A 15051-nucleotide genomic window follows, 5' to 3' on the forward strand; every position below is an offset into this window, starting at 1 on the left:
AGATTAAAGGACTGCCTGGTCCTTCTGGCCCCAAGATGGAATGATCTCTGCTATGGCGACAGCTTCTCTCTCCCAGGAGAGGCCATTTTATACAGCAGGTTTGTGCTTCCAAATGTGACCGGGAGCTGCACTGGCTGATCCTGTGGTGATAAGTTGACATTTGGGCACTCTCAAGACATATGAGCTCTTGGAGCATCCCATGGTTTGGGTTTCTGGGAAAACTGCCTCATCAGGAAGTCAAAAGCCTCAACTTTCAGCCTGTCCCCATGGGGGAGGCGGTCTCCTTTGTTCTTTTGTTTTATGGAGTCAAGTGAACTTGAATTTTCTCAGCAATAAAAAGTCCATGAAGTCCCTTGTGCTGTGTCCCAGGTGTCCGAGTAGCTCCGTGTAACCAGACTGTAGGTTACAAGTAGTTAGAGTAATTGTCTTTTGGAGACTTGAGAGAAATAATGGTCCAACCAAGAAAATAAGTAACAGTTGAGTTTTCTTCTGTGTGTGGTTCTTGTGGGTAGAGGACTGGTGTGAGGACCCTGTGACTACTGTAAAAACACTTTATTGCGCTGTTCATGCTTCAGGTAAGTAGCAGTAACTGCCAGGCACTGTCTCAGGCTGAACCTCCTAGAGAGGGAGCAGCTTGTTTAAAATTCAGCTTCTGGGGCGTCCCCCACTTCTGTTCATTCAGCAGCGGAGGGAGTGGGGTGGAAGTCATCATTCTCCCTAAGCACTCTTCTTGCTTCTTAAGCCGCACTAGAGTTGATTCTCTAGTATCCTAAAGCTTACTTCATTTTTCCTGCTTAATTTCTGTGGCTCATTAGATGAGAGATGTTTGTGTGGCACCCATATTATTTTTATTAAGGAGTAGGTACTCTTGTTTATTTATAAAGGGGATTAGGTGGAGAGAAAGCTCAGTGGTTATGAGCACTATTACTCCAGGTGGTGGTGGCACACACCGCCTTTAATCCTTTAATCCCAACACTCGGGAGGCAGAAGCAGGCAGATTTCTGTGGGTTTGAGTCCAGCTTGGTCTACAGAGTGAGTTCCAGAACAGCCAAGGCTACACAGAGAAACCCTGTCTTGAACCCCCCCTCCTCAAAAAAAAAAAAAAAAAAGGAGCATTATTACTTTTGTAGAGGACCTGAGTTTGAGTCCTGGCACCCACATCACCTGTAGCTCTCTCTCTTCTGGCGTCCATGGGCATTGATGTACACACACCCCCACCCCCCCATACTTACATAATTAAAAATAAGTCTTTTTTTTTTTTTTTTTTTTTTTTTTAAAGGGATGTTGGGGCAGTAAGAGCCCTCCACACCAGCAATTAGAATTTGGCAGTGTCTGGAAAAAAAAAATTGGCAGTGTCTGGGTCAGACATTGTTTCTTAGAAATTTTGGACTTACTGATTCACTTTCAATTGGATGTTGATGAAAGATTAATTTATGAAAAAGAAATGTACTGAGCGTGGTAGACACACCTACAGTCTCAGCATTCAGGGGGTAGAAGATCACTCATTTGAAGCCTGTCTGCGCTACATACAAAACTGTCTCAAAAAATTTTACTAGTAAAGTTAAAAATGGCTTCTCAATCTGCTGCCTGTTGTAGCTCTTCCTGAACATGTTGTCCTCTAACCTCTTTTTGCATATAAGGAGTCTAAAGATTCTTGAGGAATGAATTTTTAATTAATTTTTTTCATAGTTGTACTATTAGGAAAGAAAAGTCATTAATTATATGCTTAGTCCAAGTAAAACAATATTTAAAATGTATGCAAGTTTTATAATTTTAATTTTCAGAGTGTGGGGGGGAGAGAGAGAGAGACCAGACAGCACCTTCTTGGGGATTGGTTCTCTCTTGCCTGTTTTTGTGGCAGTATCTCTTGTTTGTGCTGTCTCAGACTAGCTGGCCTATAACTTCTAGCTGATTGTCCTGTCTCTGCTTCCTGTCTCATCTTCCATTCCTGCCATGAGTGTGGAGAATACAGATACAGACCACTACCTCCAGGGGTGGGGTTGAGCTTGCCCAGCTCACAGAGCAAACACTTTTACCCAGTTGACTCATCTCCATGGTGTGTCTCTGTGGCTCATGCTGGCCTGCAACTTTCTATGTACCCAGACTGGCCTCAAAATCATGTCCTGTCTCAGCCTCCCAAATTCTGGGATTACAGAAATGAACCACCACACCCAATTCATACATACACATACACACACACACACACACACACACATCGATGCTTTGCAACTACCCATTTTAAAAAAAATCAACAACCCTATTAATAGTTTTGGGTGGTAGGTTGCTTAAGTTTTCAGATTGAAAGAACTTAATGGCAGAACCAGTGCTCTTTTCCTTGTTCCTACATAGTCTGTTCTTTACATAAAACTCAAGTGCCCGAAGCCATTAGTTCAAATTTAGTAACTTTTATGAGCTCTCACTTTTTCCAGTCTTAAAGGGGGTTCTAGGGTAGAGTGTGGCTGTCAGAATCTCAGAGAGGGGCATGAGAGCCCTGTGAAGCTGACCCGTGTCTTAGTGAATGTTTCTGGTCCTGAGTAGTTCTTGGTGTGGTTCACGTCGACTCCTAGTGCCCTGCACTGCCTAGGTTTTTGTCGCCTTTACCGGTGTAGGAGGAGCCAATAGCTTTCATAACAACACCACCACTGCGTTTTCCAAGAGGCTGTGTCTGTGGACCTCAAAAGAGTTGTTTTATATTAGACTGTGGGGCTTATCATCAACTACAGAAGGATGTTCTGAAGTGTGGTTCATGAGATAATGGTTGTCAGCTGCTCCAGAGATGTTTTATCTTTTGAAAAGGACTAATTAACACACATTGCAGGGAAACATGTCTTTAAATACTGGCATTTTCTGAGTAGGAAACACTGACAGGGAGACAAACCAGGGGGCGTTTATAACACCTTCCTCTACAGTGGCTGGAACTGCTTAGTTATGAAGAATTGGATGAGCGGGATGAAACAACTTGTTCGTTGTAAAGGAGTGAAATAGCAGTTTTTAAACCCAAATTCTGTCTGTATGTACTTTCTGTCGTTGGCGGTTTTTGTTACTTTTGGTTTGTTTGGATGTTTGGAGACAGGGTCTCACTGTATAACTCTGGCTGTCCTGGAACTCTCTTTGTAAACCAGGCTGGCCTTGATCCTTCAGAGATCCACCTGCCTCTGCCTGCAGTGTTGGGATTAAAGTTGCACACCACCACCGCCAGATTTGCCTTTACATTTTAATGACCCTATCATTTACTGACTGGCCACCTGTGTTGGCAGCTCCATTCAGAGTTCATGCCATCTGAAAGCTACCTTGAAAGGTGAATGAGGCCAGGTGTGGTGGCTTTGAATGCCCTTGCTGAGAAAGAACTGGTGGATTTGAGGGGAGCATTTATATGTCTTCACTAGAGAACAGAAAGATCTTACCAGTTTCTCTCTTGTCAAATTAAAGCATCTAGGAGCTGGAGAGATGGCTCAGTGGTTAAGAACCCTGGCTCCTTTTCTATAGGGTGTGGTTCCTAGCACCTACATGGCAGCTCACAGCCATCTGTAACTCCATTCTCAGAGGCTCTGATGGTCTCTTCCGTCTCCTCAAGCATCCTGCAAGTGTGCACAGACATATATGCAGGGAAACACCCGCACACGTAATTTAAAGCACCTAGACCGCAAGGACTTGATCTCTGTTTTCTTTGTATAACACCAATGCCAATTCTAGCCTGTCATGGCTCTTGATGACCCATCATTCACAAATTGATTTTTAAATAAACAGGCAAATAAGAAAGAATTGATAGACATTTAGGGATTTTGCTTACTTTCAGGGCAAATGTTAAGGTAGCTTCTTATGTTCCTTAGGCACCCAAAGATAGGATGGTAGATGATTTAGCTTCAGCATGGAGTGTAGCAACTGCGAGAAAAGAATTCTGCTATTTTAGTTTTAATGAGAGAAGTCTAGTTGTCTAAGGAAATGGAGAGGTCAGAGGAGGCTGAGTTGAAAAAGAAGTGAGCCTGGTTAGGACTGATAAAAAATCACCAGTAGGATTCCACCAGGCCTTAGTGACGCCACTCCTTCTCTCAGTCCACTGACCCAGGTGTTAACCTTTATAACAGCAAAGCAACATTTGTATCTCCCAGGAAAATCTTGAGAGTTTTGAGCCTGCTAACTGCATGCAGCACCTGGCTGTGGAGAGCCTCAGGCTGCTCTGAGATGAAATCTCAGGAACGAGCCACCAGAGCATTCCAGGTAAGGGCTCCAGCAGTGGGGGAAAATGAGCTTTACCTGCCCTCAGGTAACTCTGCCCTTGATTGAAGACAATCAGTGGGGTGCCTAATTGTTAGCTGCAGCTGATTGCTCCTGGCGCAGGAAGGATTGTTTGGGAATTAGGAGTTTTGCTGGCGTGAGTCAGCACTGTCCTGGGTAAACCTAAGCTCTGTAGCAGTGTTGCTTACCAAAGATCCGTCCCCAGGCGGCACCATTCACTGTGCCTGAAAGCAGCTGCTGTTGGCCCCTAGATGATCTCATCAGAACATGGCTCCAGCAACCTCAGCTGCAGCTGCTTCGGGCAGCCTACTCTCTGCTTTGGCAGTGTTTTGAGACAGGCAAAAGCAGGTAACCCCAGACTTTTTTTTTTTTTAAATTCCTAAAACCAGACTAAGCTGAGGGTAGAAACTGGAAAATCCTTAGCCGTCAGACGTGAAATAAGGCTTCTGAATTTGGGAGTCTAAAACCAGTTCTTCCATTCTTTGAAGTGGTCCTTAAGGGGACAGATTGCCTTTCTTTGGGGGTGTGGGTGTTTTAGACCTGACTGAGCAGACCAGTGATTGCATAAGAGGTATGCAGCTTTACTCATATTTTATTTTCTTTTTTCTGTTCTTTTGTGTCTTACGAGAAACCGTTTGATCAAACTAAGTCATGATGGAAGTAAGGCAGGCACATTTGCTCCCTTTCCTGGTAACTGGCTGCTGAACCGGGATGCTGGTAACATGGCTTCTTGCCCACCGTCCTTTCTCTGAGGGGTTGTGAAGAACACCCTCCTCTCATTCCTGGTTTTGTTCAGATCCCTGATCATCTCTTTCCTACTTTTTGCCTCTAAGCTTTTTATCTGTACCTGAAGCGATGCTGTCACCTGTAGACATTCTCCTTCTCTGAAACCCCTGGTCAGCTGATTTAGTCCAGAAGTCACTTCTTCAGAACCACTGCGTGCTTTCCGATCCTGGGTGAGGCTCCATCAGGGTGTGCTGTCTATTCCAGCCTTAGAATGGGGATGTAAGAACCTTGTTGGTTTTGTTCTGCCTGTGTATCAATGGTAGTTGGTTTTCAGTAAAGGCAGAATGTGGACAATCCTACACTGAACCTTCTCATCTCTGGCCCGCGTGCAGCCTTCGTCATTCTACACTTAGCCAGCAGCCTGCTCATGCTTCATGCTTCCCTGAAGTTCAGCAGGAGCCCCTCCACACCTTGCTCGCATGCTGCCCCTCTTCACTCTCTTGTCCCCCATCTGCCCAGCAGCACACTGTTCAGCCTTTCTCCCAGCAGTCCTCATTTCTCCTCTCCCAGTGTCCTCTGGTGTGTTTTCACAACCTTTTCACTATTTCATAAACGTTGAGGTGTTGAAGGCTTTGCCGTCTTCCTTTCCTTTGGAGACCCTGAAATACACTTATATTCAGCTACCCTCAGTATATCTCAGTAGCCTAGCAGTGTTTATCCAACCTGTACCTTATTGGCAATTGGACAAACCTTGATGAACTGTCTTTTGTGTGTGTGAGACACAGCCAAAGCCCCTGCTATCAAAAGCCTCTTAAACTTAACATGTACATAACATCATTCTCACCTGCTGCCTTGTGTGCTATCGATGTGAAATACAGTATGCTTGAACTTTGCTAATTATACCCACCAACTCTTGCTTTTCATTCATTTTTATGTTGCCATCCTCTAAATGTAGTAGACCCGTGGTTGCTAAGTCCTGCTGACTATATTGGAGTACTGTTTACATGGCTCCTCTTCATCCTCGGTCATTACATAAACTGCAGATGAGTGGACGTTTTAGAACAAGTTTCCCATAGCCAAGCATAGTGGCGCACACCTTTAATCCCAGCACTGGGAGGCAGAGGCAGGTGGATCTCTGTGAGATTAAGGACAACCTGGTCTAGAGTGAGTTCCAGGACAGTCAGAACTACGTAGTTGAACCCTGTCTGGGTGGGTGTGGAGTAAGAGAGACAAAAAAAAATTTCCCCTTAATTTTTATTTTACATGTATGAGTGTTTTGCTTGTCTGTATGTACGTGTGCATGCCTGGTCTTTACAGAGGCCAAAAGGGGGCATTAGATCCCCTGGAAATGCAGTTACTAGTGATTGTGAGTCCAGTTTGGGTGCTTAGAACTGAATTGTGGTCCTCTAGAAGTGCTCTTAACAGTAGAGTTGTCTCTCCAGCCCTTAGGCATTTGTTTTTACTGTGTTTTGTTTTCTTTAAGCATCTCAGTGGTTTAGAGTTTTGTTTGTGAATACTTTAAGACAGGGCCACCTTCTACAGAGACTCCCAGGATTCCACATACCAAAGACTGGTTTTGCTTGCAAGAATCTGATGCAAGTCCTGTTCAGAATTTCTCTGCTGGACTTCTGCCATTCTGATGTAAACCTCAGTGTACTCCCTTCTTCTCCATGGTGTTGCCAACATCTTCTTTTTGTTGTTGTTTTGTTTTTCAAGTCCGGGTTTCTCTGTGTAACAACCCTAGCTGTCCTGGAATTAACTCTGTAGACCAGGCTGACCTCGAACTCACAGTGATCTGCCTGCCTTTGCCCTCTCAGCATTTTCTTCTTAAAGGCCAAATCTCATATTCCCGTTCCTGAGTTTTAGAACCATTGCTGCTGACTGTGATTTGTAAACCATTCCGGACTTAACAGTGTCCTGATAACTGGCCTGTGTCTATCTTCCTCAGCTACCCTCACTAAATTGTTGGTTTTCCCATTCCATGGCCATGACCTATCCCTTTAGGCCAACAGTTCTCAACACGTGGGTCATGACCCCCGGGTCTAAGGTCCTTCTCACGGGGATTGGGATCGCAACACAGGTATTACATTGTGATTCTTTTTTTTTTTTTAAGTTTTATAGATATATATTTTTTTATTTATTATGTATACAATATTCTGTCTGTGTATCTGCTTGCAGGCCAGAAGAGGGCACCAGACCTCATTACAGATGGTTGTGAGCCACCATGTGGTTGCTGGGAATTGAACTCAGGCCCTTTGGAAGAGCAGGCAATGCTCTTAACCTCTGAGCCATCTCTCCAGCCCCCAACATTGCGATTCTTAACAGTAGCAAAACTGCAGTTATGAAATAGCGATGAAAATTATTTTATAGTTGGAGGTCACCACAATGTGAGAAACTGTATTAAAGGGTTGCAGTATTGGGGAGGTTGAGAACCAGTGCATTAGGGATTGATTTGTTTCCTAATAGTAGCCCCTTCCCTAACTGCAAAGACTCATCCCCGGGAGATTTCTTATCTATAAAGTCTCTGACTTGAGTTTGATTATTCTTCCTTATTTAGGCTTCCACAACTCTGTCTTCTCTCTCCTCTCCCCCTCTCTCCCTCTTTCTCTTCCCCTCTTGTTTTCTCCCTCTCTTGTTCTCTAGTTGTCTTGTTCCTTGACTGAATTTGGCCCTTTGTCTGGAGCATAGTACATCAGGCAGAGTGGCTGAAATGGATCCATGGGGTCAAATTGTAGTTTTAAATGTCTTTATCATTCTTTTAAGTGTTAGATGATCCATATGCTCTCTGGTTAGATGGATGGTTCCTGTTGGATGAACTCAGACTCATGGCTGCTTGTTTATTTCACTGAAGTCTAGTCACTCTGAGTTTATTTGAAGATTAAACGGCTTGATGAAATCTTGGCACACAATTTTGCCTGGTGTTTTTATTTTGTGTGTATATTTAACTGCCTGCATGTTTGTATGTATACGCATGCATGCCTGGTGCCCTCAGAGGCCAGAAGATAACATCAGATCATGGAACTGGAGTTAATGGCAGTTGTGAGCTGCCTGGGATGGGTGCTGGGAACCAAACCCAGGTCCACTGCAAGAGCAGCAGAGCCATCTTAACTACTGAGCCATTTCTCCATCCCCATTGCCTAACACTTTTTATAGCGCATTATAAAACTATTTCTGTATTTCATTTTATCTGATGCATACAATAACCCTGTGTTGGATTGACTTTATTGCCCCTCTCCCCAACCAGTGGTTATAAAGCTAGTTCTGATATAGAAGCGTTTATTCACATAAAACTAGGAGGGAGCGTGTTCTTTTGTATCATTAAGCAACTAGCTAGTCACTTTGTAATTAAATAAACCTTGCCTGGTTCTACATAAATAGTGCCTGTGCTCAGAAGGCAGGGGCTAAGGATCATTTCTTTACCAGGCCACTTTATGATCAAGGTCGAAGAAGGAATAGTAAGAGATCTGGCCTTCTATCCTATGCAAAGACCTCCATTATGGTTAGAGACTTCTGCACTCCAATTTAATGGGCTGTGAGTATGTATTCTTGTGCCTGTGCACTGGGGATAGGGCCCAGTGCCTCCCACGAGCTAGCATGCAAGTGCCCTTTCCCTCTGAGCTACAGTCCATCTGGCTTTCTGTTGTGCTTCCAAGCTTGATGAAGCTTCCTTTTGTGCTGTGAGACCAGGTGAAGAGAAAAGCAGGAAGTGAACTGTGTCTTGTAGTCATTCTAGTGGGGGATTACGTTTGCTGTCAGACTTGGACTGTGAAATTAAATTATAGAAAAATCCATTGATCCACTGGGGCTAGGAAATAATGTCTGGTAGGTACAAATTGTTCAGTTTTGGTTCCATTATATTTGAAAGATGAATAAAAGGTTGAAAACTAGGTCTAATTAGTTAAAAAGTTGTTAACCTAGAGAAACAAAAGCTAAGAGATAGCTTGATTCCCGTCTTCAAGTAGAAGTATAGTTGTCAGAGGGAGTTTTGTTCTTAATGAACTTGAGAGTCAGCAGGAAAGTTCCAGGACTTCACTCCCTGGAGGGTAGAGTGTTGAAGTCACCCTGCACAAGGACATGTGCTGTGGTTGGGAGTATTGCTGCTAATGTTGACAGTTTACCATATTAACCTTAGAGGTTTTTCATGAGAGAATAATCAGTGTACAGGCATAAGACTTACGAATTTGGCAGCATATCTGAGTCACCTGGGGGAATTTACAGGCTTGGACTCCTAGGTACCAGACGCGTGACTCAGTGTCTCCTGGGGGGTGTTAGTTTGTAAGAGACACTGTGTCCTCTCAGGTCATTACCAGCAACATGAGAGAGGGGGTAGGGTACAGGGCCAGATAAGTTTAATATATAGGATAGCTTGGTGGGTGCTTTAAGATGGCCACACCTGACCCCCTGTTGTTTCCTGCACTTGGCTGAGGCTGCTAGATATACACCCATCCATGCTTCCTCCTCTGAAGTCCTATCTCATTCAGGCAGCACATCGTCAGAGCGTCTTTCTCTGCTTTACTTGGTTTTTCTTTCTCCTAGTGTCAAGTGCGACATAGTGTGTTAGTCTCTAATTAAACGTTTGTGAAATGATTTGAATGTCATCTTCCTTTTCCTCTGCCTACCACCATGCTGCTCCCTGTAAGAGGCTCTCAGTTTTTGTTGAATGGGCAAGTGGTCGATTGAATGCATTCAGGAATGAAGTGATATTTGAATTTGGTTTCAAAGGTGATTAGGATTTTGGAATGAGAAATTAATTGTTCTGAAGTCTCCAGTGTAGATCATTTGCTTTTAGAAGGTGGATGAACTGGTTTGGAAGCATTGAAAGGTTTGTTTTTTACTTTTACTGTACTTGGTATGCCACGTGGATATCTAACAGGCTTTCAGAAATGCAGTATTGAAACTGAGGGCGAGACTGATGTCAGAAAGAACACCATGGGGTGTATGCTTGCAGCCAGTTACAGTGAGCCCCTGCTGCATGCCAGAAGACCGTGCTATAAGGGAAGGTAAAGGAAAGACTCATAGAGCATCCTCTTGAACTGTGAGAATATTCCAGCCAGGAAAGGGACAAGTGCCTGGGGCCAATGAATACTTTATTTTTTTGAGAAATTGCAAATGGAGTGATAGGTTGGAGTGAGGAGAATGAGGGAGAGGTGTAAAATGAGAGGGAAGGCGGCAGAACCAGTCACACGGGGCCACGGGAAACCATTGAAAGCGATAAGTAGTGGAGGTTTGTGTATTTTCTTTTAAATACATGTCCACTGTGACTACTCTAGCGATAGAACGTGGCTGCATTAAGTACTTTTCTCAGTCTATCGTGGCAGGAATGGCATGGCAGAGTAACATGGTGGCTGGAGCGTGTTGTGGGCACCTAATGTCTGCTAAGACCAGGGAGCAGACAGCAGAAGATGTTGGTGTCCCCTATGTTCTGTGCCCCCACCCCTTTATTTGGACCCCAGATCATGGGGTTATGCTGCCCACATTCAGGGTAGGTCTTCCCTCTCCAGAATACCCTTAAAGACAAACCCAGAGTCGCGTTTCCTGAGTGATTCCAAATCCAGTCAGATAGATAGGAAGACTGTCACAGTGGCAGAGAAGGGATCAGCGAAGAAGTGTTTGCTCTGCGGCTTGGGAGCCGGAGGCAGATGAGCGGGTTATAATAGCGTCCACACTGAGAACATTTTTCTTAGATCTTTCCAAGTTTCTCTTGACCGCTCTTTGATGAAGTCACATCTTTGTTTTGTTTGCTGTTTTTCCAGCCAGTCTGGTGCTTTATTGCTGTGACCACCTCAGGCCTTGACCACACACCTGCACAGCAGACAATGCCTTTCCTTCCTCTGCTGTTTCTTGGTCTCAGCTTCTGTTTGTGCTTGGTGAGCCGGCTGCACATGGCTCTAGTCTGCTTGGGTAGCAGGTCCAGAGGCTTTGTAGAATTTTTTGAGGTTTTTCCTTTGGATCTGGTTAGTGGTGATGAGGACACTCATGATGGGTTTGGAGAGCTTGGTGCAGTACTGCCTGTCACCTTAGCAAGAAGCTGGGACAGCTCCACCTTTGGATTGTCCTGCTGTTTTAGCGTGTCTTCCTTGATCTTAGCCATGGCTCTGCTGCTCACTGCTTTGGGATGTCTGGCCCAATAGCATCACATTCCTTGTTTAATATATTAATACCATATCACCATTCAAGCCTTTTTACATACTATTCACACAGATTTTATGTTAATTTTATGGGCCAAGGTTTTGAGTTTCTTCAGGCTTCTAGCTTGTCAGAATCCTCTTCTTCCATGACATTTAAATTCACATTCTAAGGCCGATTTCTGAATTCTCACTCTGACTCCAGTCCAGCTATCCAATTTAGTCATGACTCTAGGATTGCTAAGGTTATAATTAGACTGCCTTTTCCTCCTGCCTGCCTGTGTCTCAAATCAAACCCAGGTACTTGTACTTAACGCGTCTTTGATTTCTTTCTCAGGCACCATTGTTTCTGCTCTGCTTATGACTTACGTGTGTCCTCTTTCCCAGGAAGCCTCCTTTGTCTGGTGCGTCACTGGGAGCGTCCCATCCTCCTCTGACTCCTCCACAGGAGTCTCTTTCGTGTCACCTTTATGTCACAGTGCACTTTTCTGCCTTTTCTTTTAGCGGCTGTGAACTTGTGTTTATCTCACTCTGTTCTGTGAGCGTATCTGTGTGCTGACTTTTGCATTTCCCCTGGTGTCCAGTTCTGTTCCTTGCACACAGTAAGGCTGTCTGTCTGTCTGTCTGTCTGTCAGTCACATGAGCACATGGAGCTTCTGACTGCCATTTGTCCCCTCTCCTCTCTTTCTGAGATGATTGTTGTGATCTGCTCTTGGCACTCACTCTCATACTTACCTGCTCCATTCTCTCACCCCGATTTTCCCCCATTAACAGTCACTTGGTGTGGGTGTGCCTCCTGCGGGGCCCATCCCCCCACCCTCTTGTGCTTCTCTTTCCACAAGTCACATGACTAGTGTTGGAACAAAGAGTGATTACATTAAGCTCATAATAAAAAGACCGTATATGAAGAATGGTCTTTAAGATTTATCATTAGTTTTCTTCCAAGTGGGAAATTTTCTATCCCACATTGAAAGGGAAGAGAGGGTAAATTCTTTGGGTACTAGATTGAGGCATGTAGTATTCCCACTATGGGACGTGGTATGTTAGAGACATCTTTTTAAACCAGAGAAACCATCCAGGAAGCCACAGGCACTTCCACCAACTGCTAATTTTAAATCTCTTGAGTTTTTTTTCTACAGCTGGAAGGATCATTAGAAATTAGTGGAGTTCCACCCTCCTATTTTCCTGATGAGGAGACAGACCAAAGGAAACTAAATGACTTGTCCATAAAAGCCAGGCTGTTGTGCCCAGCGTTTACTGGGTGTCTGTGGAAAGCCGTGGAGTCAGACCTAGTGTGAGGGCCTCAGGCCTCTCAGATGGCTGAGGCTGCTGGAGTGCTCAACAGCTGCTAGGTTGGTGGCAGGCTGGGCTCAGCACTGTGGACCAGCTGACAGAAACCTTTTTCTTCTGCATTTGAAAGGGGGCCAAGGTTTAACCATAAAAACACTTCTAACTTTTGTGCCTCTTTTTCAACCTTCATATTCCAAGTTTTGTTTTAGATTTCATTTCCTTATCTCAGCACCATTTGTGGTATTTTTATTGCTTATTGCAGGTCAGATGTCAGTATGAAGCATGGGAAATCCAGAAAATGTCATAGAGGTTTGTGACTTATGAGTGCTTGCTAGGCAAATCTTTGACTTTAAATAGTAATGGATTTTCCTGTCCAGTGAGCTGGCTGTCAGAAGCCATGAAAGGTTACCTGTTTGTCAAAGGTCTGATGTGGAGTTGGAGAGCAGCAGCGCACAGCAGCCAGACAATCCCAAACAGCAAGTCAGGTTCAAACCAGAATGCGCTTGTCTTCACTGCAGCTTGAGTGCTTGCTCTGGGGAAAAAGTCAAAACTAACCAGGTGTGGTGCACACCTGTAATTATCCCAACATCTGGAGGCTGAGGGAGAAGTATCCAGGCTAAGACTTAGTGTTGAAGCTTTCCTGGAGAAATCAGTTCCTGGTGTGGAAAGGAGCTGGTAGCCATTTACTGCACACCTCAGTGCCTTTTCTCAGTGCTGTGATCCCAGTCTGGCTAGCAGGAGCTTAGAGGAGAAGGTGTGTGAGGGTTTTGTTTTGTTTTTGTTTTTCTTAGCTTACAGCTTATGGAGCTAGTCTGCCATGGCAGGAAATGCATGGTACAGGGACATGCCTAGTCACAGTGCATCTGTAGTCCTAGGAGAGCCAGGACTAGACAAGTGGGCTATAAAGCTTCAAGGTACATCCATAGTGCTGACTTGCCCTTGTAAGGCTCCATCTCCTTTACATTTCATAGCCTACCAAAACAGCATCACCTGGGGACCAAGTGCTCCAACACAGGAGCCAATGGGGACATTACATATTCAACCACAACACAGCTCTGGCTTCTGAACATAGCAGTCTTTCTTCTGGGGCCCAGGTCTGTGTTTGGAGTCTGCAGCATGGTGTTTCCCTTGGTTTACACCATACTGCATCCATATGGTTTATGAAATGAAGTAACACTGTATTGACGGCTGCTGGTCTACTTTTGGTACGTGTGGGATTCAGTCTATGCTAGCTTCTTTTTTTAAAAAATAACAAAAAATTTTAGCTCATAATTCACCAGATTTTTGAGTAGCAGGTTCCTTTTGTGAGTCTCCAGGATTCCTAGTACCTTCTTTCCCAGTGTGTACTTACCCAGGTAGTTTATAAAGTACACTGGGCCTTTGCTAAGGCTTTTTATCTTTGGATTTAAAGTTTCCTTGCTACTGGAGGCGGGATCTAATAGTGGCTGCTCAATTGTTTCCCCCTTTGGCAAGTCTCTGGAGAAGCCATCAAATAAGTAATTTGCCCTGAGGTCACCCAGCTGGTAAGCAGTCACAACAGCCCCTATTTTCCAAGCCCTACCCCCATTCCTCATTGCTTCCTACTGTGAAATCTGCTTTATTGCCTTGATTAGGGGACCAGATTGGCTATGGGATACCCACCTGCAGTGAGTCACCTTGGAATATTTGTGGATTATTAAAACTGCTTGAGTTATTTCAAAACTGATCCATTCTGCTGTCTCAAGCTATAATTAGGTACAGGTAAAGGTCTTCTTTTAAATTACCGTTTGACTAAGAAATACATTTTTATTGTCCTAAGTCATTGGGATTGTTGGCTACTCAGGCAGGCACCTCTCGGAGCAAGCTCCATTAACACTTTCAGAGCTGACATTTCCTTTGTTTTAAGAACCAGCCAAGGTCACTGAGCCTGGTGTGTCAATCTCTCAGGTGCTGAGAGTAAACTTGGTTCAGTACATTGAACTGAGCGTGCTCAGGGGTACCTAGGCTTCCAGGTAAAGGCCTTAGTTACAGTACAGTCTCTGTGTCCTTCCGCTTTGTAACTCAAGGGGCAAATCGGTAAGAAGAAAATAAAACTTTTTTTAAAAATGGGGGTTGTGGCTGGGCTGGTGGCCTGGCAAGTTAAGATAATCAGGACTCTACTTCCTAAATCAGAACTGGGGTCTTGATGTTATCAAAGGATATCGAATAGGGGCCAATTTATAATTTGTTGTGGAATAGTAATGTCTGAGGGCCAAATTAAACCCAGGTGTGTTTGGTAGGGGAGACTGGTGAAATTATAATGGTGGTTTTTGTTGTAGTGCTGGCAGACTACAGCTAGACACCTCCATTTTTTTCTGCTTCTTGGATGGATGCTGGGCTCATTACATCCAGCAAGAATAGAAAGTGCTGTAGAAAGTCAACATAATTTTCAGATGAGACCAAACATCACAGCAGGCTAAAAGCCTGGGAGGAAGAAGGTGCTTGGTGTGAGTTCCTCCTCCATCTGTCACTGACTTGTGCGAGGGGCAGGCTGCTGCTGCTGGTGGTGCAGCTCTAGGTCAGGCTGGAGGTGAGGATGCTCGTTCTAGCACCACATTGTGAGTTGGCCGGACTGCAGCAGAGGAAGACAAATGGAAACTTACTGCAGTGGGGTAGAAAAGGGAAGGAATGTCACAATCTGGCCTACAAGGAAGGG

The 15051-nt window shown here is 44.5% G+C and overlaps 1 protein-coding gene across 8 annotated transcripts in view; it reads left to right on the plus strand.

Moving 5' to 3' along the window:
* Positions 1–15051, plus strand: part of Rffl (ring finger and FYVE like domain containing E3 ubiquitin protein ligase) — a 65564-nt gene that overhangs the window by 20123 nt on the left and 30390 nt on the right. Inside the window, exon 1 of one of the 8 annotated variants that reach the window (XM_038324603.2) lies at positions 4117–4218. The exons of 6 other annotated variants lie outside the window; for them this stretch is intronic. The gene's annotated coding sequence lies outside the window, so the exon portion shown is untranslated. Of the gene's footprint in view, positions 1–4116; positions 4219–15051 lie in introns of those variants that run through there. One more of the 8 variants, XM_038324597.2, reaches the window with a different exon arrangement.

Source organism: Arvicola amphibius, chromosome 4 (assembly GCF_903992535.2).
Source record: "Arvicola amphibius chromosome 4, mArvAmp1.2, whole genome shotgun sequence".
Classification (NCBI taxonomy): Eukaryota; Metazoa; Chordata; class Mammalia; order Rodentia; family Cricetidae; genus Arvicola; species Arvicola amphibius.